Source organism: Ceratotherium simum, chromosome 7 (assembly GCF_057802395.1).
Source record: "Ceratotherium simum simum isolate JZ-2026a chromosome 7, ASM5780239v1, whole genome shotgun sequence".
Taxonomy (NCBI): Eukaryota; Metazoa; Chordata; class Mammalia; order Perissodactyla; family Rhinocerotidae; genus Ceratotherium; species Ceratotherium simum.
This window is the reverse complement of record NC_141906.1, coordinates 78,010,328-78,036,095: the sequence shown is the minus strand read 5'-3', so window position 1 is coordinate 78,036,095 and position 25,768 is coordinate 78,010,328. Positions and strand designations below refer to the sequence as shown.

Here is a 25,768-nt window from a genome sequence, read left to right as displayed (position 1 = left end):
CAGGAATTTCACATAAGGCACATGTGTGACGAGTGAGGCCCTGGGCTCCCGTTTGTTTTTCCTTCCCCAGTCCCTGTGCCAGGCCCAACTGTGGCAATGAGTGAAAACACAGATGAATTTTGGAAACATATTAAGAAGCAATTATGGATTCCTTGCCTTTTGATGCTTCCTCCTTCCCCTGGGGTCCCGAGAATTAACATAAATTTCTTGGTCAGCAGAAGCTATCAAAATACTATCCATCTGGATCTAATTTCCAGAGCTGCTGGGCTACAAAGTGACCAGAGTTAAAGGTCTGTTCATAAATTTTCCTCTCAGTGCTGCCTGCCTGAGCCCAAACTCTGCCTGCAATCTGCCTGTCCTGACCAGATAACAGATGGGACTGGCTCCAATTCTGCACACGCAGCACGGCTCTCTCGCTGACCAACTTCTCTCTCTGCCCTTCCTAGCCAAATGTGGCCTTGTTTCCTTGAACTCCATTTGTCTGAGTCATCGGCTTTCCTGCACGTCTTTGCAGGTGTGGCTGTCTGGGTTAACTGAATACAACCAAGTGCCCGTTGTCCGGATCGCTTCTCCTTTGGCTATTCAAGGCCTCGACTGCATTCCTCCTTCCTGACTCCCGCTGCACACCTGGGGACCGTTTCTGTCTTGAACACTTTCCCTGGAGAGTGAGGAGGCCAAGGAGAGGAGGGAACTCAAGCATGTTTATTATACTACTTTCTATAATTTGATGAAGGGCAGATTACTAAAAATTGGCTAAAAAAAAATGAGACTTGAAAATGCTTAATACAAAGCAATTAGGACACAAGATAGTGATTCAAATAGGAGTGAGTTAGCTGCTTAGCTAGTTAGTCAGCCAGTTTGTTGGTTTAGTTAGGTCACAAGTAAGGGAGGAGCTCATTACTATAGATACAAGAAAAGAAATGCTCTATCCAATACCTAGCTAGATAGCAAATTCCCTAAGTACTTTTGGGCTTTTTTTATTATCTTTATGTCCTCCTAGCTAGGTCCTGTGCCAGGAACTGAGGACAAAGGTCAAATATATATATTTTGATTATACCACGCCACCATTACAGTATCATACAGAATCATTTCACTGCCTTAACACAATTCCCCGTGCCTCATCTCTTCAACCCTCTCCCCTACCCAAGCCCTGGTAACCACTTCTCTGTTTACCAACTCTATAGTTTTACCTTTTCCAGGGTCACATAAATGAAATCATACTGTGTGTAGTTTTCAGACTGGCTTCTTTCACTTAGCAATATGTGTCTAAGATTCATCCATGTTGTAGCCTGATAGCTAATTTCTTTTTATTGCAAATAGTATTCCATTATACGGATTTACCCAAGTTTGTTAATCTGTTCATCTGTTGGAGGACATCATAGTTGCTCTCAGTTTCTGATGGTTGTGAATAAAGCTGCTATCAGCATTCACACGTTTTTATGTGCACCAACTTTTCAAACCAGTTGGGTAAATACCTAGGGGTGCAATTTCTAGTTCATGTGGTAAGAACATTTTTAGCTTTGTAAGAAACTCCCAAACCATGTTCCCAAGTGGCTGTAACATTTTGCGTGCCCACCCTCAATGAATGAGAGTTCCTGTTGCTCCACATCTTTGCACTGTCTTGTCAGTTTTTGTCAATTTTAGCCATTCTAATAGGTGTCTTGAAGTATCTTATTGTATTTTTAATTTGCGTTTCCCCAATGACAGATGATATTGAGTATCTTTTCATATGGTTACTTGCCATCTGTATATATTCTTTGGTGAAGTGTCTGTTCAGAACTTTTGCCCATTTTTAATTGGGCTGTTTGTTTTCTTACTGTTGAGTTTTAAGAGTTCTCTGTGTATTTTGGATACAAGTTCTTGAGCTGATACGTGATTTGCAAATATTTTCTCCCACTCAGTGAATTGTCTTTTCAATCTCTTAGGAGTGTCTTTAGCAGAGCAAAAGTTTTCAATTTTAGTGAAGTCTAAATTATCATTTTTTAATTTTCATAGATCCTGTTTTTGGTGTTGTATCTAAAAACTCATCACCAAACCCAAGGCCATATAGATTTTCTCCTATGTTTTCTTCCAGAAGTTTCATAATTTTCTACTTTACATTTAGGTCTATGATCCATTTTAAGTTAATTTTTATGTAGAGTGTGAGATGTGTCTAGGTTCTTTTTTCATAAAGATGGCCAATTGTGCCAGGACCATCTGCTGAAAAGACTGTCCTTTTGCCATTGAATTGCCTTTGTGCCTTTGTGAAATAATCAGTTGAATATATTTGTGTGGGTCTATTTCTGGGCTCTCTATTCTGTTCCATTGATCTATTTGTCTATTCTTTCAGCAATCCTATGCTGTCTTGATTACTGTAGCTTTATAGTAAGTCTTGAAATTGGGTAATGTGAGTCTTCCAACTTTGTTCTTCCTTTTTAGTATTGTAGTATCTCTTCTAGGTCCTTTGTCTTTCCGTATAAATTTTAAACTCAGTTTCCCTCTATCTACAAAATAGCTTGTTGGGATTTTTATTGGGATTGTGTTGAATCTATAGATTGAGTTGTCAAGAATTGAAATCTTAGCAATATTGAATCTTCCAATCCATGAGCATGGAATCTCCATTTATTTAGATCTTCTTCAATTTCTTTCATCAGAGTTTTGTAGTTTTCCACAGATACTGTGCCAGTTTTGTTACTTTTATACCTAAGTACTTTTTTTTTTTGGTGCAATTGTAAACGGCATTTTTTTTTTTAATTTCAAATTCTATTTGTTTGTTGCTGGTATACAGGAAGGCAGTTAATTCTTTTTTTTTTTCACTAAAGACATAAATTTTTATTTCCTTTCATTAAATTGTTGATTACATTCCATAAAAGCTAAAATGTAGTCTTCAAGGATGGGACAACGTAGGCAGCTTGCTATGATTCTGACTTCCTATTGAAAGCAATTAACTTGTGTATATTCACCTCGTATTCTGCAACCTTGCTATACTCGCTTATTAGTTCCAGGAGTTGTTTTTGTAGATTCTTTGGGGTTTTATACATAGGCAATCATGTCATCTGTAAATAAAGAGAATTTTATTTCTTCCTTCCCAAGCTGTATACTTTTTTCTTTTCCTTGTCCTATTGCACTGGCTAGGACTTCCAGTGCAGTGTTGACTAGGAGTGGTGAGAGGGCAAATGCATCAGTCTCTCACTATTGAGTGTAATGTCAGCTCTGGGTTTTTCTTATACTCCTTTTATTAAAACTATGCAGTTCTCTTCTAGTCCTAGTTTATTGATAGCTTTTATGATGAACAGATGTTGAATTTTGTCAAGTGCTGATTTGTTTTAAAAAGATCACTGTACCTGCTGTGTGGAGCGGGTTTTTAGGGGTCAAGAAAAGAAGCAGAGAGACCAGTTGGGAAGACTAATACAAGGGCCCACACAAGAGTTGATGGTGGCTTAGACTGGAATGGTGGTCATGGAGATAAGCAAGCAGATTCTGGATGTATTCTGGATCAAAAGCCAATAGGACTTGCTGGCATGGTGCACGTGGTGGGAGAAGGAAAGGGAGGAATCAAGAGAGGCTTTTAGATATGAAGCTTGAGCAGCTGGGTGAATGGTATTGCAATGACCGATGTGCCAAAAACTGAGACAGAGACAGACTGCAGGCGTAGTCTGCGTACAAGTCTGTTTTGGACATGTTACAGTTTTCAACAACGATTAGACCTCCAAAAAAAGATTCACAAAGGCAATTGAATATGCAAATCTGGAGCTCAGAGGATAGGTCAGGGCTGGATTTATAAGTTTAAAAATCATTTGTCTATCAATGGGACTTAAAGCCTTGGAATTTCATGCAATTACCTTGGGAGAAAAAATTTAAGTAGAGAAGAGGGGAAAGCCCACAAGAGAGCTGTGGAGTCCTCCAACATTTGCTGGCTGGCTGGGTAATCTGACTCATGGGACGACTTGAATGAGTCAACCACAGAGTTAGCAAATATTCAGTGTGTGCCACCGAGACCTGTAGCCGTGTGCTTAAAGACGGATTAATTCCAAACCAGGACTTAAAAATCTAACCAGCCATAATTAACAAAGAAGCCCTTAAATACACATAGCTATTAGAAGAATTAACTAAAGATATGGAAACATTGGGGAATATGCTAGTGGGTTAAAAATAGATGGGATTCAAGAGGGGAAAGTTTCCTGGAGGAGGTGGTCCAAGATCTGAAAGCTAAAGGAGAGACAAGTGCCCTGAGAAGGAGAAAGACCTTGTGAGCATTTGAGATCACCTGGGGAAAGCTTGCCTCAGGGCCAGGACTCTAGACCTACGGGCCCCCTTTACTTTCATCTCTACAATGGGTCTATTGACTTCCCAGAGTAGTTGAAAAAGAGAAATCCTGCCAAAACAAACAAGAGAAAAGTGGATATGCCTGTGCAGGAGAAACAAAAGAAAAAGAATAGATGAGTTGGGCGACGGAAATGTCTTTAGTTAGCTCCATATTGCAAACCTTTTTGCTGGGAGTATGGATGGAAAATCCTAACAGGTGAATAAAACCTCAGGACATCACTGGAAACACCCTCCTTCATCCGAGACATCCTCTTCTTTTTGCTGAGGAAGATTGGCCCTGGGCTAACATCCGTGCCCATCTTCCTCTACTTTATATGTGGGATGCCTGCCACATCGTGGCTTGATAAGCGGTGCTTAGGTCTTCTCCTGGGATCTGAACCCGTGAACCCTGGGCCGCCGGAGCAGAGTGTGTGAACTTCACCACTATGCCACCAGGCCAGCCCCATCCGGGACACTCTTACTCTTCGTGCACACAACCTCAGCCATGGGCAAGAAGGGAAAGGTTGGAATTTTTGTTAACTCTATAATAACCAAATGCCCACAGGAATAGATTCTTAGCTGCACACTCGGGGCTAGAGGTTTAAAATGGAGCTGAAAGTTATTAAAAGCCCAGGTGAGCCACCTGGGGAATTAAATTTAAAAAAACGAATGGCCTGCCAACAGCTCTTTATAGATTTCAGATGGCAAATGGCACATTATCGGCTGACTCTCAGCCACAATGAAAACTGAGAAGGGGCCCTTCTGTCATCCTGGGGAGTTGGGAAGAAACCGATGATGAGGAGCAGGAGGAAAGGCCACCACACAACCTGGGGTGCAGATGACAGGGCTCCTCTTCCCCGGGGAAGCTCCCCAAGCTTGGATGGCTGGTCAGACTGTGGAGAAAGGGAAGTCGTCTGGGGAGAAGAAAGTTCAGCCTCTTTCTGTAGCCAGAGGTTTTGCTGTCAAACCCCTCATGAGGTGCTGAGGTTGTTCAAAGACAAGATTCCTGATATTCGTGATCACCAAAGAGTGTGACCAAACAGTCCTGCCTCACATCCTGGAAAAAAGTGGCAATAGGTTTTCTCTCCAGGATGCAGGGGTTCTAGGATGTCAACTGCTTTGTCCCCAGATCAGGAAACACCAACCTCCCCAGACCAGCCAGACACAGGACCTTAGGCGTTCTGTGCAGCAGGCACTCCTACCCCAAATGAGGAGGGCTCTCTAAATATCATTGGCCTTGTTTGTTCTCTAAAATGGTGCCCCCTCACATGCACACTCACACACTTCTCAGAAATGCTGGTTGTGAATATCTCAAATGAGGCCCCCGGAGGTGTCTCAGAATCCACATAGGATGACCATTCAGCTGGGCCAGCTTGAGTTGAGATTCTGTCTGGGAGCAGAAGCATGGACTAAATTGTTTGTTGAGTCCATCACAGCAAAGTAGAAGTCATTAGAGCCAGGGTCCTCCAGGGAAAACAGGCTCTGAAGAGGCTGCACTTCTCTCTCTCTTCTGCCCAGTCTTCCCTCTACTCGTCTACTCGCGTCAGGAGTTGAAAATTCATCCTTAAAAACCCGCCGCTTTCTAGGCAATTCCCTTCTGCAAAACTCCATTAAACACATAAGCTACACCTATGTGCAAACAGCCCAGCTCGCTCTAAAGCCACATTATTGTTGTTCCAGCAGCCACTTCTAGGCAGGCAGTTTTGATTCGAAATGTTTGTCAAGCAACTTAATATCCAGTCTTGTGCATACAGTACTTCTGAAAGATATTTGCAACTGGAAATTGTTTGTCTAGAATTCAAGGGAATGGAAATGGACTTTTGCTGTGATTGAATTCATTAGAGGCACATTCTCTGACTGTTTTTTTTATTTCCCATAACTCTCAACTTTCAAAGTTATTTCCTTGAGATGCTTTGTCCTACATCATGGAGTCATCTGGAGCTTTTTTTCCTTTGCTTTTTCACCCAAAGTGATATCTTTCCCTGAAATAAATTGGACAAAAAGATGCAGAGCTATTGACAAATGGAAGTGCCTTGTTGAACCAGTGTCCTACTCCCTCCAGCATTTCCTGGGATCCACAGTGGAGCTCTGAATCTTGTAGGACTGGGGGGACCAGGACCCTGACCCTGAGGCTGTCGGTCAGGACCTCTCCCTCCCCAGGAATCTTTCAACAGACATTTTCCCATTCCAGACCCAAAATGCACATACCCGCCAGCATTGATTGTCGATCAACACATAAGCTCAGTGACCAGTCCTCGAGAACATGGTCTTTTCTTTATTCTTCTGATGAAAGACCTCACGGTCAATACAAATAAAAATGAGAAAAGCAAAAACCTTGCCAGAGAGAAAAAGAGAGCCGTGTTCAGCCCTAAGTGTTAATATTGTGCAGCAAGAATATAAGCCGAGTTAGTAAAGAGACTGGATAACCAGGCAGCACAAATCACCAATATTGTTTTCCTCATACCAAGAAGTGAGAAAAATGTTTCTTCATTGTTTTTAAGTGAAGGAAATAGGTTATTGTTCAATAAGCTTTGCTGTAACTTTCTCCTCCTTAGATTTGTCCCATCTTAGTAAACTCTTGCCTGGCTCAGCAGCCCCTGAAGAGCTCTAAGAACAGTGAGCCCGCGATTCCTCAGGAGCTGGTTATCCAGTTGGCGGATTGCGCACACTCCCTCCTACTTCCCTTCCCCTGCCTGTCAAGCACCTCCTTGCTCACTCTCTTCCCTGTGGAAGAGGAGCTGGTGCCCGGACAGGAGGTGAAACCCAAGGCTGTCCATTATAGAGACAGGGAGAAGGAGGATGGCAAGATACTTCGAAATAATTTGCCAGTGAGAATTGGACTCCAGGAATCCACGCTCTTGCTGGTTAACCAAGATCCTACTGTGCTTATTTATTGTTGATTAATATTTCCTCAAATTTTACAAAATAGAAGATAGGTGGTTCTGAACCAAAGGTGCAAATCAGAATCTCCTGAGCAATTCTTTCAAAATAGAAATGCCCAGGTCATCCCAATCCAGAGACTGATTCAGAAATAACAACGATAACACAGCAGGAGTTTATACTGACGTAGTATAAGTATAAACTATCCTAAACCCTTTCTATAAGTCACCTCATGTAATCCTCATAACAGCCCTGGGTATTAGGTTCTGTTATGACCCCCATTTTCCAAATGAAGAAATGAAGTTTAAGAAACCTTCCAGGGTCACACAGCTGACCAGTGGTAGAGGTGGGCCTCAAACCCATGTAGTATGTTTCCAGCTCCATGCTCTTTACCACTAGGGCTTGCTCATGTTTCTACTAAAATATCTCCTAAAACGCATACCTGGCTAAGAGCCACTGTGCTAAAACTTATTTTAAATATTCTCGTGGTAGAATTTTTCCCTCAGAGCTGGCAGCCTCAGGTAGTAAGACACATGTGTGGCACAAATAGAAAGCATCACCTGTGTCATCCCACAAACACCATTTGCAGACTGTGTCATCTGTGTTTGGATTTTCTTGTTACTGCACGTCGATTGGTTTGTCAGTAACAGCGGTGGGGCTCACCTCAGATGGGTGGGTGCAAGTTCACAGCAATTCAACAGAATTTTACAGGGAACTACTATGTGACTTGTCCTGCACTTAACAGAAGATACAAGCTGAATAAAATGTGGTCTGTGCTCATAGTGTGAAGGGGAACAGAGACACCACACACACACACACACAAATAACTATACTATTATAAATAATATGTTGAAGGCTGTGGAAGCCTGGAGTAAGATCACAGTTCATTCTGCCTGGAGGCGGCAGGGCGGCAGCCTTCAGGCTGGATACTGAGGGGTGAGCTCCAGCCCCGGGCATGAAGCAGGAAGGGCATCCTTGCCCAAGAGCACAAAGTGTTTGTGGAGTGGGAAGAAGTTTCGTGTGGCTGCAGCTAAGGATGGAAAGGGATGCAGTTCAGCAAAGTGTATTGAAGCAGCCTTTGAGGGACCTGAAACCAGTTTCCAAGATGTCCCAGAACCCAGGGAGCAACAGTGAGCATCTCCAGGAGATCCATGGCCTTGGGGGTGTAGAAAAGGCACAGCAGAGCTAGTAGGGATGGAGACCCTCTGGGTAGCTCTGATATGGAAATGACCCCAAGAGGCTGAGACCTGAACTCCTCCGTCCCTTTCAGCGTCCCCAGCCGCAACAGAAGACCTGCTGCCTTCCCTCCCTCTGAGATTGCTCCAGGCCAGTCTCATTTAGAGCAGGCAGGGGGAGGAGGGAGAAGCTTTTCTCAATGCGGAACAGTGAAGTCCACTCCGTGAGATCTCACTGTACTTCCCTCTCCACCTCTGTGTGCCTCCTTTTTTATTTATTTCCTGTATGTCACATCGGACATGTCACGCATCAGGGCAGGTTCTGTGTGATCCTCTTTGTACGTTGCCCACTATGTATAATAGGTGCTAGGGATAATGATAATAATGGTGGCGAAAATACAAATGACCCTAGCAAAAGTACACCACCTCCTTCTGATCCTCAGATTGGTAATAGAGGATGTAAGGTGCATTACGGATATTCCAACTCAACTCACTCTAAACAGCTCCAGTATTAATAGAAATTTTAATGAAAAACTAAGCCTTGATTAGGTTGCCATGCAGAATTCCCACACTAGCAGAGTCTGGTTAATTTCCCTTGTGCCAGGGGCTCAAACACACATACAGGCACTCTCTCACCAAATTCCCTCCAGTCTCCAGGCCAGTGACCCTCATGCTTTCTTCTGCTAGCCTAACCTTGGAGTTTTATACAGGCCTGCGGTGGCTCTCCCATGCTTATAATTGGAGCAGGCTCAAAGATGAGGAATTGCCAGGCAGCTCCAAAGGGAGCATCCGATTTCTCTCACCCTCCCTTAGCTGCTCAGATGGAACTGGCTACAGGGAGCAATATGTTCAGAGGTAGAAATCCAAGGAGCTATGCTGCGCCCCTCCCTTGCTGGGCAGCCCTAGCATGTCACTCTTCCCTTCACTGGGAACCAGCTATTTGCAGAGCTTCCCAAGAAACACAGAAGCGTACACTCCAAATGAGGTGCTTTAATTATGACAAGCAGCTCCATCTATCCCTTTGTAGTGGAAACCGGCACCTCCCTCGGGAGAACCAGGAGTTGCAGGAAAGAAGCAGTCAATGGCTTCATCTTGTTAAAGCCAGACGTGATATGGAAATTTCCTCCACCACCTCTGTTCACACCCCACACTCCCAATCCTCATTCATCCCTCGGGGACCCATCGGCACTCTTCCCGCTGGTTCTTCCTGGGCCAACCCTGAGCAGTGCCCTGACGCCTGCTCTCACAGCATCTCTGCCAAGGAGAGGTCAATGGATCCCTGGATCCTATTCTGGGTAGAAATAAATGAGAAAGAAGAAAAGAGATGGAACAAAGAAAGAAGAGAGAAATGACAGGAAAAAGTAAAATGCTACACTCCAGACAGCTGAAGACCCTACTGTTGAGAATCCATTTGGAGCAGAGGTGATGCAAGGGGTCTCTCCTTATTTCCCTGCTCACATATCCCTTCCTAGTCATGTCACACGCCCTGCTTTTCCATGTCTAACATTGCCATGTTCTCCAAGGGACCTGCCCCTTTTTCTGGTCTCTTGGATGCTCAATGGGCAGATTCCCAAAGTCACTTACAGCTGTTGTGGTGCTTGGCTCCTGGTCACAGCATGCATTTTTCCTGTTATTAGTCCCTAATGCCACTGTTTACCTGTTGCCTGACTCCTCTGGGATCATGGAGGGAAACACAAAGTTTTCCCAGGTGATAACATTTTCTAGGGGTAAGAATGAGCAGAACTTTCACCTTTCAGACCCTGGTTGCAAAAAAAACTATTCAGGGAAAATCAATCTTATTCCTCTCCTCTGAGTAGCCTTGGGCTCTCTCTTTGTTTCTCTCTTTCCCTCTTTCCTTCCCATCAGCACCTCCTTCCCCCAGGGCCATTTATTTGCTGGCATCCTATAAAGATGAGGACTGCTGTTGCAAAGACTGAGTTTGGTCCTCAGCTTTGTGAAGGGAAGCAGGGCCTCCTGTTTCACTCATTTCACGGTAGAGCCATTTGCTCAAGTGTGCTCAACCCTGGTTGCAAAAAAAATCTCCTAGGTGCTTTTTAAAATTACCCACATTGGGGGCCCACCTCAGACCAATTAAATCAGAAACTTTGGAGTTGGAGCCTGGGTACCCATATTTTTTATGTTACCCCAGGGGATCCTAACGTGCAGCCAGCAGCAAAAACCACTGTCTAGCCCCGAAGCCATAGACAGCAGCCCTCAGAGCCGTGAACCCTGTATGTGTAACCTTCACAGTTCACATCCTCTGTTCTGATAGGGGGTGGGGCCGGGGGGTGCTGGTAGAAATAGAGTCAGCAGACCCTCTGGCTGGTAGGGGACCCGTGGAAAAGACCCTGTGGGTACAGATTAACCCTGGGCATAGGCTTTCTGACCCTCTTGAATAATGTACCACCTCCTTCAATTACCTTTCAGCCCAGATGATTCATTTCTCATTATTATTTGGGACAGAACACAGAATTGTAAAAGTTGTAGGGAACTTTTCTTATTCTTCTTGCAAAAGGCAGCTCGTGAGCCTGTCTGACAATAGTATCTGTTCTCTCTGTGATAAACAGCATACAACCAAACAATACTTATCAGAAACCCACATGAGGCACGACCCACTGCTAGTTGCTATTTGTTCTAAGAGACAGCGTCTGTGCCATTTGGGAGCTTATGTCATAAGAAAAATGACACCATCCAGACACAGTTACCCAGAAGGCAATTACAACTTTGTGCTGTCTTTTTTCTTTTTTTTCTTAGTGTGTTTTGGTTTTGAGATCTATTCGGGGTATTTCGCCAAGATGTGAAATGACAGAAGAGTGTGGCTATGACACATAAACATCGGTGGTTTCTTTAGTCTAGGTTTCTACAGAGGCTTATTCCTTCCAAGCCTTTCATCTGGTCTCAGATCATCTCCCCACTGGCCTCTATCTCATCCTCGTTTTGCAAAAGTCAAAGCAAAAGCAGTTGTTTGCCAAGCCTCCATCTCCTGTAGCTTCCTGGATGGTGTTATATACAGTCCAGGGAAAACCATATTGCATCTTTTATTGGTTCTTGGAATGGCTTCATCCTTTACTAACCAAGCCTCATCCTTCTCAGAATCAGTGCATGTTCTAGCTGTAGGGCAGTTTTATGGTTTACTACCTTGGCAATCAATGTGATATGCCAAACAAGATTGCTTTTTCTGGCCTGGAAATGGTCAGGTCATCCTTAAAAGTTTGCTCCTCCACCAATGGGCATCAATCTGATGTTTCTAGACGTTTACTTGGCTCTCTCAGGGAGCTCTTATCATCCAGGCAATGGGTTGCCTTCTTGGAAATGGTCCAAGACACACAGTCAGTTCTCAATTAGCCATGCTAATAGAGGCGAGCAGTGGTGCAGATAATCCAAAATAGCAGATTATCTGAAAATCACTTTTATTGGCTTTGGAACAAATGCAATGATGCAGTGCATGTGTGTATGCATGAGTGTGTCCCCCAGCGGTGTCACATTTTCCGTGGATTTTCTGTGTGTTATGTGTATCAGAGTTTGCATTCTCTGAGGTAAAATCATTTGAAAGTGGGAGTAGGCAACCCAGCTGCCTCATGAGTAACTGAGGGAAGCCAGTGTGGCGTTACACATGCTCCCTAGGGTATTTCTAGAGGCGATGAAGAGGGCCATGGACCTCTTTTTCCGTAGTTTTGTGGGCACTGCTGGGCTTGTCCCTTCCCATCAGGGGCCCCGCTTTGCCCTGCATGCTCTCTGTGGGGTGGCTGGTGCCCAGTGTCTGCCCCAGATCCCGTCAGGGCTGTGGGGAGGTGCTTCAAGCCCCTCTCTCCACAAGCTGCGCAGTTGCCACTGCGTAGTGACCACCCTAAATGTTTACCGCCCCCTTCAACACCAGAACGCCACCCGGGAGGCGGGGTTTGTCAGATGATCCTGCAGGGTAAGCCCCTCACAACCTCCAGCCTTTCTCAGAAGTTTATTGAACGTTCTTGAGGGTCGCTTTGAAAGGAACCGCTTGGTGGGAAGTGGTTCTCAAACTTGATTGAACGTAAGAATCACCCCGGGAGCCCGTTTTAATTGCAAATGCCTGGGGCCTACTCAGAAATTCCAGTTCCGATATCTGGGGTAGGTGCTTTAATTTGGACTCTTGTCAAGCACACCACACTGTGGGAGACACCCTTTGAGAACCTCTGTTTAGAGAAGCCTTCTCCCTCCGCTTCTCATCTGATTTTGGGCAGTAGCTTGAGTGAAGATGAACAGTGGCCTTTGCAAGGTCTTTTCCTCCACGAACCACTATTTTTGGTTCAAGTCTGACTTGTGATGGGCCAGCAGGGACCAGAGATGCAGAGTGGGACAACCTTCACCAGGTGGGCTGGGGAAAGTGTCCAGACACTTAAGCCAGTGTGCCTTCTTCCCAGCCTGACCACATCCAGAAATACACGGCCAACCTACAAGTCACAGAGCCTTCTTAGATAATACAATAATAATAGCTGGTGTTGAGCACATGCTAGGTGACCAGCATTATTGTAAGTGTTCCACATGAATTTTCTCATTGAATTCTCTTAATCCTGTGAGGTGTTACTCTCATTTTGGGAGGACCCGTGGAGAAGCTATCTCGGCCTTTGTAGAGCCAATTTTAAAATAAGAGAAAAAAATAAACAAACCCAGCACGTTTGAGATTCTTGAAGGAAAGACAGCATGTAAATCAACTAATTATTATTAACAATCATGATTATATCCTTGCAGGCAAGAGGGAAAAAGTATGATTTTTTGTAGTTTTCTAAGAAGTAGTTTAGACGAGAGCAATTAGCTAACTAATTGACCAGTCGAAATGGTTTTCTGTGATCCTCTTGATGGATGCCCACTGGCCTGTTCTCCTTGTGAGATTTAAGGGTTAGGTCAATCCAGCCGCTGTGACCAACTGCCTAAAATGGGGTTGTCACTCTGGACAATTTCTCACGCACCAAAGATCAGGGTGGACAAAGTAACGAGGCCAGTTGTTTATGTGATCGTTGACTTTCTACAATAAGCAGTAGGATTCATGGTCACGTACAGGCCCCTACTCCCACTAGATTAACCAAATGTTGTCAGTCTTGAGGCAGAATCCAGCCAGATCTGGTGGAGGACCAGGAAGCACAATAAGGCACAGAGGCAACAAGAAGAGAAAGCTGTTAACGCAGAGCCCTAAAGACAAAGAAAAGGTCTTAAAGAGATGCAAATCCCATTCAGGAAAGCTCTCCAAGTCAGTAATTAAAGTATATCCAGGAATGTGGAGCCAATGAGGTACAAAAGATCAATAGGTTAAATACTTTATGTTGTTTAATCAGATACTTAGCACAAATCAAATATTACCTTATTGAGGTTATTAGGCTAAGTGAGGGCACTGTGGTGGTGAACATTCATTACTGAAACGCCAGTGGATCATGAAAATAGCAAGGTACCTCCCTGAGTGACTTCCAGCCCTAAGATGGGGAATAGGAGGCTGGGAAGCCTACACAGGACTAAAGAGGCATCTGTGCTTTTTCTTTAGGAGTAGCTTAGAAGTTTGGGTTATGAGTTTCCCCAGAGAATTAAAGGTACCAAGTCCTGAAATGTTTAAAAATAATGATCTCCTTGAAGCTGGGTATACTAACTGATGTGCAAAGGTGAGGTAGGTATCCACATTATTCAGGACCACCGAAAATTCCCTCATTCTTATAAGACAGTGCCTTATTTTGTGCATTACTATAACAGACATGGCAGTGTTAGGGTATTAAAGCTGAGGGTCTTAAAAATGCTTCCCTGAGAAGGGATCCCCTGGGGGAGAAGGGGCCTGCTAGACTCTTCCAGAAGTGGGAGAGCTGTGACTGAGCCACAAAGGACCCAGTGATCCTTGCACTTCGGCAATGCCAATCTTCTCTGTTAAACTCATGAGCATCCAGGCGGAGAGCTTTGTAGATTGATCATTAATTGTCTTCTGCCAGCTTTGCTGGCCTTGATCTGGTCAAATTATTTCCTTATCTTTTCCAGTAAGTAGAAGCAAAGCCAGATTGGAATTTTGCTGAAAACTAAGAGGAAGCAAAGGGAAAGAAGCAGTAGAATGTGGAAAGCATGTCCATGACGAAACACATCACAGGTTTCTCATCGACACAATCAGAGTTGCACAGCTCCACCCAACCCCATCTGCAGACACCCCACCTGCTTCTCACTCCTTCCGAGAGCCCACTCAGAGTCCTCTGAGGTGGGGACAGACTGTCTCTATTATCATCTCCATCCCCTTCTCCACCTCATCCCCAATCCATCTGCAGGCCCTGGGTTCCCACAATTCCTGGCCCTGCTCTGGGTGAGAAAAGAAAAAAGACTCTGCCCTTCTCTTCCAAAGAGCACATCCCTGGGCATCGGCTCCACCAGCTCTCACCTGGCAAACCTGTGCCCGCCCCACTGGGAGGCTTCTCCTGATCCATCTCTCTCTGGGTTGGTTTGCTTGGTTCTCTAAAACATGCTAACTAGCTAGATGTTAGGCTAGGCTCTAGTTTTTTGGAAACAATCCACTGTTTCTCTAATATTCTAAGCCAGCAGTTTTCTAACTGGTCCCCTCAGAGCCTGGGGGTTCCAAGAAGGTCCGAACTGCCTCTACAGACAACCAGTCGGGAGGCTGAGCAGGCAGGGCCCAGGATCCAACCACCGCCTGCCGCCCACAGCCTTCTACCTCACTGATGCCGATTTTATAGGTTGAGATTCCATGTAAAATCTCATCTGCAAAAAAATTACTACTTGAGATAAAAACTTTGGAAGCCATTATTCAAGGTTTTCTAGAGATTCCAAGAATAGCACCTTGTATTCTATTTCCTTCCCAAAACATAACAAAACAATCATAATAATAACTAACAACTGTTGAAGGCTTATTGTGAGCCAAGGGATTTCGGTACACTGTCCGATTTAAACCTTTTTGCAAATGAAAGAGTTCATTTTGCAAACGAAGAAGCATAGAAACTATGGTAAGAAACTCACCTCACAGGTATGAATGGCAGAAGCAACAGGCATCTTTCTGACTTCAGAGTCCAAACCTTGGAGTCCTCCTGACAAACCTCGGAGTCCTCCTGACCTCACTCCCCTTCAAACTTTGCTCCGTGAGCACCTGCTGTGCTTCTGGCTCCAGAGACATCGCCAGTGTTTTACGTCTTGGCAAAGCATAGCTCAGGTTCTCATTTCCACCCACTTCTGGAAGAGTCTAGTTAGCTTCCAACACCTCCTCTCATCCCTTCCCGGCCCCGCCCACCTTTCAAAGTCACAGTGTTTTATTATGAAGAAACCTTAGTTGGTAACAAGCAGTGTCAGGAACAAAAAGAATGAAAGAAAGTTAATTTTCTCCTTAAAATCCAAACAAGACTAATGTTTGTTGTTGTTGCTGCTATTGTTTCCCCCCATTTTAGTAGAGTGGGCAGAATCTCTGTCATGTTATTGCCGCCCAGAGACCTGAGCCCAGACAAATCTAAGGAGACCGGGCGACCAGGACTTTCCCCTAATTCTGCAGCCTGCTGAAACGTTTGGGACACAGCCTTTATACAACTCTCCAGGGCAGACTGGCGGCCCTGCTCCAGAGATGACAACTGTGTTGTAAAAAGTGAGGTCCACTGTCTTCTCAAAGTAGCTTCCGGTCCCCAGAGAGGGCGCAGTAGCTTCCTTCTCTGGATAGGAGGTGAAGCAACTTGAGAGTGGGAGTTGACAAATGTAAGTGATTTCTAACCTTCCAAATTCAGTGGCTTGTTGGGGGAGTGGAAGGTGGAGGAGAGGAGAGCCAGTCTCGAATGCTTCCGCAAGTCACACTTTTCAGGGAAACAAAGAAGGCATTTGTCAGAGCAGAGAGCTGTGTAAACCTGCCGGGAATTCAGGCAGTTAGCACCTTGGCAAGCCCCTGCCTTTGCAAGCCGTGACCTAATTTTGAGAGATACTGCTCATATTGTTTCCAGATAAAAGCAAGCAACAGCAGAGCTCTCCTGGATGAGGCTCTGACATCAGGAAAAATTATCCTGACTCAAGCAGCTAAGCCCCTTTCTTACCCCTTTCCCCCCACGCCAACCCTGCACCCTTCCCTCTCCCTCCCCCTTTCACAGATCTTTGGCAGAGCTGCCAGATCTCGAGCTGCTAGCACAGAGACAGACAGAGGCGCTCCACCACCACCCGTCCATGTGGGGAGGCCCCGTGTTTAGAGCAGTCTTGGCAGTGGGCGAGCTAGGAACGTCTCTCAATGACTGCTTCCATCCTAATTAAAAGCTGGCTGTTTCAGCTGCCTTTTCAAGGCCAGGAAAGAGCAAGGAGTTACCTCTGGGTTGAATGACTGGCCCTCTGCAGACCCCTGGCCTATTACCTAATAGGTTACTAATAATATTTAGGGAGAAGAGGCAAAAGCTTTAAAGAAGCGAATCTTTAAAACACTCAGGGTTTAAAATAAAATCGAAACGCACTGAAGCAGTGTGGATGGGAAAAGAAGTAGAGATTCCATTGAAGTTCACGAGTCCGTGATTCTAAGGGGCTCAGACCTCCCACCATGTCAGGCTGTGTGGCCGCCCAGTTGGAGAGGTCTGGAGGGACGTGGTCCAAGCTAAACGCCCCCTCCAGACAGATGTGGAAGGGGTTTTAGGGCCATCATGTTCTTAGGTGGGACGAGGGGAGGGCATTTCTCTGAAGCAAAGGAGCTTCCTAGATTACACAAGCTCCTCTTCATCTTTAAAAGTTACCGTAGTTTGTCTCTTCTCAGTGGAAACTCCTTTCCTGGAGGTCTTCCCAGAAAGGCCAATCCTATCTCCATCTTCAATATTTTAGAAGCAGATGCGTGGAGGTAGAAAAAAAGGACAAGTTATTCACTTAAAATTCCATTCAGTTTAGGTAATCTGGATCCATAATCTTGAGGTCGATTCTTGATCCTGTCTCTGAAGTGGTAAATGTCCTGGATGCTAAGGAGAAAACTCATCCTTCAGCAGATTTTAGCAATAAAATCAGTGTCCCCAGTAGAGAAGGTGACCCACCCAGGTGTCCTAACCCCGAGCCCTCACTCATCAGCCTAACAAAACTGAATGCAGAGATCCAAAGTCAGAGATTTTCAAAGTAGAATTAATGTGTCCGGGCTCCCCTGGGACCCAGAGGCCCACGGTAGGAAGATTCAAGGACAATAAACTCTAGAATTGAGGGCTGTAGCCTCGCTGTGATGGAGGGTGAGATATGTGCCAGGCATTGGGCCTGGTGTGAGTGGAGGAGAACAAAGACATAGAAGATTTGGCCCTTACCCACAGGGCGGATCCCCTCTGGGTCGAAGTTGTGGGCTCTCCCCCTGGATCCTCACATAGGCATTTATAAGGTATTTTTTCATCTACCCTTTTTAGTACGACTGAATACGGCTACAGTAGAATAAAGATACTATTTTCCATTTGACAGCAAAAGAGACAAGAGAAACTTCTAGAGCTTCCCTGCCCCTTCCTACTTCTGATCCCGGGTCTCACCTCGCACCCCCAGTGAACCTTCACGATTTGGCCTTAGCCTCACCACATCTCACCCAGCTTCTCCCACTAGTCAGACAGGCTCTGCTTGTTGCCCTAGTCAGCAACACGTTACCCTGAATGCTGCCAGGACAGAGCTGGGCCTACCTGTCCAGGTGATCTTGAAAAGAACCCCAAATGTAGCACTTGGAGATTCGTGTTTTGAAATGGCTGCCACTGAGATTGCTTCTTCTCATGTGGTATCTAGCATTCGTACTGCACCTTACATCTTTCAGAGCAGTTTCACATCCATTGACTTATTTGAGTTTCATGACAACCCTGTGAGGTATCATTATCTCCATCTTACTTGGAGAAAGTGAGGCACTGGGGAGTGACACCCCCCCCCCCCAAGGTCAAACTGGGCAGACTGGGGCCAGGAGCTCGGCTTCCTGACTGGGGCCAGCTGGTGCCCCTCCTGCCGTCCTGCCCCTGCCCACCCTCCAGTGAGCACTTCCCATCCCACTTCCTCTAAGAAGCCTTCCCGGACCACGCCAGGCCCCAGGGCTGTCTCCTCATTGACTGTCGGAAGCTCACTGTCTGCCTCTCTCAGTTGCCTGGTTATTCAATCACTCTCTTATTTACCTAACTTTTCAGGTGTGTGTGTACATATATTCTTCCCAGAAAATTATAAACAAGGTGTCTGGCATAAGCTTTATTATACCTGCTCCCTTCCCCCCTCCCCCTCAACAAAACCCAATTAAGAGCGTAGGAGACATTTAACAAATACCGGCTGCTGAATGCATGAATGAATGACTTTTTAAATCAAATATAAATTAAACGGGTGTCTCATCCACAGCAGAACTTCTTTTTGCATTAACCCCTGTGGAGCTTTTTCTAATGGTGGTAGGAGACCCGGTGCGGTAGCTGGTCCCTTTGTTGCTATTCCATGGGGGAGGACCTCGGGAAGGAAAATCTAAAGGCCTCTGTCCTGGCAGATTGCCTGTGGAGTGAAAATGTGAGATTAAGATTTCAGGAAAGAGTAACTCTTCAAAGTTCCCCATTTGGGGTGGTAATAAAAGGAGTAGAAATGATGGAGTTCTGACAGCATTGATGTTTGGGAGACAGCGGGGAATACAGGTTGCGTATTGCATAGGGATTAAGTGCAGGGCTTCAGAATCAGACATCCCCAGAGGCCCAGCCCTGCTCCTTGCTGACTGAATGGATGGCTTTGGGCAAGTGACGTGACCTCTTGTCCACAGTCCCCTGACCTGTGAAGTGGGGCTGTTAGGAGATAAAATGTGTGTAAAGTGTCTAGCACTGTGCCTGATATTTAGAATGTGCCCAAGGTATGGTAGCGATTGTTACTACTGCCACACACTCCCCGGCAAGCTTGACCCATGCTCCCTCTCCTGCCTTGGTTCCGCCTCACGCCCTAAGGAAATAAGACAGTCCGCCAACCCACAGACTGTCCACCAACCCACAGAGACTCCAGCCCAGGCTCATTGGCCAGAGGGTGTCAATTCCACATAAAGAACAAAAAGGGGCCAAAGACAGTGGGGCCCCAATCCAAAGAAGCCTATCCTTCCATTCTGAGGGGCTGAAATCCCAGCTTGCCAGTGACCTCCAGAAGCTTGGGTTCTTCTTAAAGGAATTCTCCCGACAGATCAGAGACTTCCATGCCCGTCTTTCTCCTGGCCCAGGCATGACAAGCCCTCGCCAACTCATCTCTTATCCTTTGGTTAGAACAAGCTCGAACTCCCGTTTCTGCCTCATTCTTCACTTGGCACAATGACTTCCTCCATCTTCTTTTAAATATCTGAATTCAGAAACATTAATTAGGGACTTCCTGCGACTTTATGGAGGTGTCATGATTAGACCTATTATTACCACCCCAAATGGGAAAATTGAACATCTACTGCTTTATGAACCCTTTATCACAATTAATGCTGTCTCCAAAGCTTCCCATTTATTCGGTTCTTGGGTATAATCATTCCTTATATGTGTTTCAAGACCTTGTACAAGTACAAATAATTTAAACTAATTAGCTTATTATAAAAAAGGAATGAAAACAAATGGCACATGAATGAATTGTGAGGTTTCATATGGAATTAATATCTCCCTAATACCCACAAATTTGGTAAATTCATTATGCATCTATAATCAAACCTGATGAATCCCCTAGATAATTCAGAAGTAATTATGCATGAACTGCTGCCACTTATTTTCAAGTGCTACCAAAATAAGAGATTTATCCCGAAGATCCAGTTAGGCTCCAGGATAACTAGCACTAACCTGACATGTCCTGTCAAAATCAGCCATTAGGAATTATACTGACTTCACATCCCCCTGATGGCTCCACTGACATCTAGAAAAAGCAGCCACGAGCCTCAGATATAGTCCCTGCTCGAGACACGGAGTTGAGTATTCGCTTGGTCTTGTTTGTGAGATCTGGGGGATAGAGAGGGATCCCCTGTTGGAATAGCCACCAAAGCCCAGTGAAACACTGCACGTTGTACGTGGTTACCAGTTCCTAAGAGCCGTTCTTGGTCTGGTTGAGGGATCCTGTAGCAAGGAACCACTCTGAACAGCATGTTCTGCAGTTCTTTCCCAATACTACATACCTGTTTTAAAATCAGTGCTGGGCTGTTAGCAGACTGATTCAACCAGGCAAAATGAAATTTTCTACCCTGTGAACTACCATAGCCCTTTATTTCTAGCTTTCTTAAAACATAGCTCATTATCTATTTTAGACGTAGCTCCTATCCGGTTGTATGTTTCTTAAAGACTAGGACAGTGCTGTTTATTATATACATATACAAACATATCTAAAACAAATATTTATTAAATATCTATGAGCTAGGCACTGACAGCATCAGTAAATAAAACAGACAAATATTTAAGTCTTCATGGAGTTGACATTCTAGTGGGGAGACATAAAATAAACAAATAGGTAAGATAAATAATATGTCAGATAGGGATAAACACTCTAGAGAAAAACAGAGCAGGGAAAGGAGATGGAAAAAGGGATACAGTACAGGAGGGGGGTGAAAATTTTAAATAAGGTAGTCAGTCCCTGAGAAGCTGACCATTGAGAAATGTCCTGAAGGAAGTGAGGGATTGAACCATGTGGATAACTAAGGGCAGAACATCTCAGGCAGAGGGAACAGCAAGTGCAAAGGCCCTGAGGCAGGAGCATGCCTGATGTGTTCGGGGAACAGCAAAGAGGCTGGAGTGACTGGAACAGACTCAGCAAAAGGAACAAAGTAGGGGATGAAGTTACAGAGGGAACAAGGAGGCAAGACCATGTAGGGTGCTGTAAATCCTGAAAAGGGGTTTGACTTTTACTCTGAGGTGGTTTTGGATGGAGAAATGATACCATCTGACTCCAGTTTTAAAAAGCATCACTCAGACTGCTCTGTTGAGAAGATAGTGGGGGAGGCAAGGGCAGAAGCAGGGAGAAGGGTTAGGAGGCTCTGGCAATAGTCTAGGGTCGTCGTCACTTGGCCCAGGGTGCAGCAGTGCAGGGAGGAGAAACAATCAGATGCTGTGTTTACTTTAAAAGAAGAGCCAATGGGATTTGCTGGCAGATTAGATCTTCTCTGTAAACCTCTCGGCTCCCGGAAGAGCACCTTATACGTAGAAGGTGCCTGATCAATGTTTGCTGAATGGATGGAGTAAACACCTGCATAAATGAAGTATTCCAATATTGCGGACCTAGATTAGGGGGGTGGGGTTGAATTTGATTAGAGGAAAAAGAGCACACCTCATACAACTCAGTCTCTCTCCTGGAGCTGAGCTTCCTTACCTGTAGAAACTCATTAAATATTTGTTGAATAAGTGAATAAATGTGTTAATTAAAATAGGTGTACAAGACCTGGGACCTTGTTCTGACTTCCTCCTGAAACCCCAGCAGACAGGCCCTGGGTCTGGGGGTTTTCTTTCTGTAGCCTCTGGCAGAATAGCAGGAATAAGTCTGGGCCTCGTAAATATTGTGAAATGGTGTTGAGGCTGAGGTCCCCATGGGACCTGCCCAGAAAAGTGCCTAAAATAATCATCCGGCCTCCTGTTTGTCAGCGATGGGAAGACAAGAAATACTCTCTAAGTGCTTAAATGTCATCATCATTACTAAATTGCTGTAGGAATAAAAATTCAGTTTATACTATTGAGGATCATTAAACTCTCTTCTGAATCTGATGCCAAAATTGAAATAATTGGCTTGTCGATGGTACAACGTGGAATATAACTACATCGGCTTGTGGGGAAAAGTGTTGTCTCAACACGAAGAATGGAACAGGAATTGGGTAGGTAGATTGGTTTTGTTCGCAGAGTGTTGCTGTGTTGCAATTACAATTGACAGCACAGACCATGATTAAAAATACTTGGAGCACAAATTTAGAGTTACAGGAGAATAAATGGAGTTTGCAATTAAACAAGAGTTTTAAATCCATTGGCTTTTCCAAGGCATAGCTATATTCTGTTTCAGGAGGTCAACTGCAGATCAGACATCCTGATACTCAGTGCAGAGGAGGTACTAAACAAGAACAAAATAAATAACGATAATAATAGATTGAGCTACAGTCTGAGAGCAAAGATGTGTTTTAAATGAAAATCATTACTCACAGACGCCAGAGCACAACCCCAGACCCATTCAGTGCTGACTCAAAGGTACAAGAGAGACCCACTGGGCGATCACATCATCATATCGCTAACCTGCAGATGCTAATGCTGACCTGTGGGGGGTGGGGCGGGTTAATTAGCTGCCGGTTGTAAAGCATTATTGCTTTGCTGAGTATTATTATTTTAATAAAAGAGGCTCATGAAAACGTCTCTGGTGGTAACTCACGAAGAATCATTTTGAGGACAAGAGTACTCGTTCATCATTCTGAGTGCCGCCTATGTATTTGAGTATCAACAAAAAATTTACTGTTTAAACATAAATCTCTGGAAGAAGTTGAAGTTAATTAAAAAGGTTTAACAGCATATGCATTAGTATTAGCCCTGGCCCTCTTTAGCATGGAAGGAAGGAAAGGAAATAAAACAAGGTATGTGAAGAAGCAGTCAATGTAGGCATTTAATTAAATGTTGTCCAAAGCATAGGCAAAGATACCACCTTATCTGCCATTCAGTGCAAGGAGAGAGAATGGGAGGCAGGGAATGTTCCCTGAAGAACTATTCATGTTTTTAATTAACAAAGGCTATGAAAGTCCTTCCTACACGTTTTTCTTTAGAAACCTAGAATTTTACCTTGTGCCATGATGCTCTCTGTTCGGATGTGGGAGACCCCTGGCCAAACTCTGCAGCCCAGTTTAAGTGCATGTCCTCTGATTTATGCCCAACTATTACTCATTGATTGGTTCGTTCACACTACAAATATTTGTAGAGCTCTCACTCTGCACAACACATGGAGCCCTGTAGACTGAGTGGGCTGCCAAGAAGGGCTGGTCTCTGCCCTCCAGTGGCTCAGTAAAAAAAACTGGCATACCAGCCAACAGTGCTACGTGGTAAATGCTGTGAGAGAGATACGTCTTCAGTGTTTGGAGATCACAGATGAGGATGTTTGGGGTCCTTGTAAAAACCAAATGCTTCAATTGGCCCAAACCTATGACCACAGAAATATCAAGTTGCAGATATTTGCTTGCTCTTGAATTCTCATAACATCAGTCTGCATGCCTCCGTTTTCTGGCCCCACTCCATCATTCCCAGCTTTGTCCTTCATGACTCCCAGACGGCACCCCTCCTACACTAGCTTCAGAATACGCCGTGTTCATTCTACTTCTGCTCATTGTTTCTCTCTCCCATTGGCTGGCATTCTCCTTTCAGTTCCTACCCCTCCCTCAAGGTTCACCCCGAGTGCACCTCTGGGCTGGTGTATCTTGACTATTCTGGGCTGCAATGGTGCCTCATAGGACTTGGAATGTTTGCCATTTGTCAAGAGGGCTGGTCCAAGGCACCAGTCTCAAGCTATGTGAAGCCAGTACTACACATTTTAGCACTTACAATATTTGCTAGCTTTATAACCTATTATTACTTATTTCATAGGTATCCTTTGACCCTCCAACTTGAGACTTTAACTCTTTGAGACATTTAGTAGGAAATCAATAAATTTGATCCCGTGTATTGTTTTCCCCAGACCCACTTCAATTTAAGCTCTTTGCCCCAATAATTCCATTCATTGTACTCTCTCTCTATCCTCACCTCATCTACAAATTTTCTGGATATGACCCCATATTCCTCTAGGATTTTAGCACCAGGCTCTCAGCCTTCCCTTCTCTTTCTCATCACCTGCTTCATCCTTAGTGACTTCTGAGCCTCCCAAGTTCTTGACCTCTTCATTTGTGAGCCTTCTTTACTCCAGTGACTTGCATCTCTACCTCTTCTGCATCTTGAAACTCATGACTCAGAACTACTAAACATTTAGATTTTCAATTGTCTGTATCAATTTAGATAGAGTATGCTAGAATTTTCAATTCTCTATCCTCACCCATTTTCTCACTCCCTCTTGACTACTCTTGTTTCCCCTTGGCTTTCAGGCTTTTCATCTTTTCCTATTTTCCCACTTCTCTCCCTGGCTTCACTCAGTCTGAACCCAAGGACCACACATTTTACCTCTGCTATTGCTAGCACTCTAGGATTCCTCAGCTTTTTGTCCTTCTACCTACTTGACTTTCCAGTCCCCTGTTCTCAGGACCCACTATTCACTAGACCCACCTCAATTCTGGCATGCTAGTGCCGTAAACTAAGAGTTATTTTAGCCCCTTCTCAGTCATGCCCTTCTCCCACTTCCAGTCATCACCCCTAAGAAGATGACTCCACATCCTTATCTCCAGCTCTTGACTGCGGCCTGGGCTTCAGGCACATAGCTCCAACTATATATTGAACATCTGTACATGGTTTCCTGCAAGATTCGTAACTCACCATCTAGAGCACAGCTTATCTTCCTCCAAAAACTCTCGCCTTTTTCTGTGTCCCATGAACATTGGTTGACATGATGGTCTTCTCGTTTATCTCTCCCTAAATGCTCCAGGTCAGCTTTGATCATCCCTCTGCCTTACTCTCTACATCCCATTGGTCACCAGCTCCTATTGTCTCTGTTTCTCTTTCCTTCATTTCTACTATCTCTAACTTTGTTAAGATTCTCATTTAATCTAACTGAGATTATCATTGCCTCCAAACTCGTCTTCCTGTCTCCAATTAATCTCCAGTACAATCCTACTCATTTGATTGCCACATTGATTTCCCTAAAACATGGTCACTCCTTTCTCTAAAATCTGTAAGGATTCACTTTTGCCTAAGGATCAAGTCCATACCCCTTAGCATAACAACCAAGGTTTGACACAATAGCCTCAACCTACATCTTGAGTCTTATTTTCCACTACTTGCCTCTTCTGGAAGTGTGACCTATTCTTTTTCACCTCAATGCTCATGCTGTTCCCACTGTCTGAAATACCTTTCGTCTGCACTTGTCAAAATCCTCTTAACGCTTCAAGACCATCTCAAATACTGTCCCTCCCATAAATTTTAACCCAATCTCTCCAACTATTGATGAGCTCTCCTTTGTGTTTCACTAAAATTTTCTTTATTTATAATTCATTCATTCAACTAATATTTATTAAGCATCTACTATGTGAAAAAGACTCTAATATACATTATCTTATTTAATCCTCACACTAACCTTATGAAATAGGTATCATTAATATTCTTGTTATATAAATAAGGAAACTGAAGCTAAGTGAGTTTAAATTTCCTGCTAAATACCAGAGTTAGTAAGTGGTAGAGCCACTTTTCAAACCTAATTCCAATGCTCTTCACATCAGCCCAGAGTTACCTCTCCGTTGGTACAATCTGCCTTGCATTAGATGGAAAGAAAGAAAAAAAGAGAGAGAGAGGAAAGAAAAGTGGAAGGAAGGAAGCAAGGAAGCAAGAAAGCAAGGAAAGGAGGAAGGAAGGAAGAGTAGAGAGGGAGGGAGGGAGGGAGGAAAGGATGCTCAAATGCCTTTT

General features: G+C 44.5%; 1 protein-coding gene across 1 annotated transcript in view; it reads left to right on the top strand.

Moving 5' to 3' along the window:
* Positions 1-25,768, top strand: part of KIRREL3 (kirre like nephrin family adhesion molecule 3) — a 532,888-nt gene that overhangs the window by 307,193 nt on the left and 199,927 nt on the right. The gene's annotated exons all lie outside the window — the stretch shown is intronic.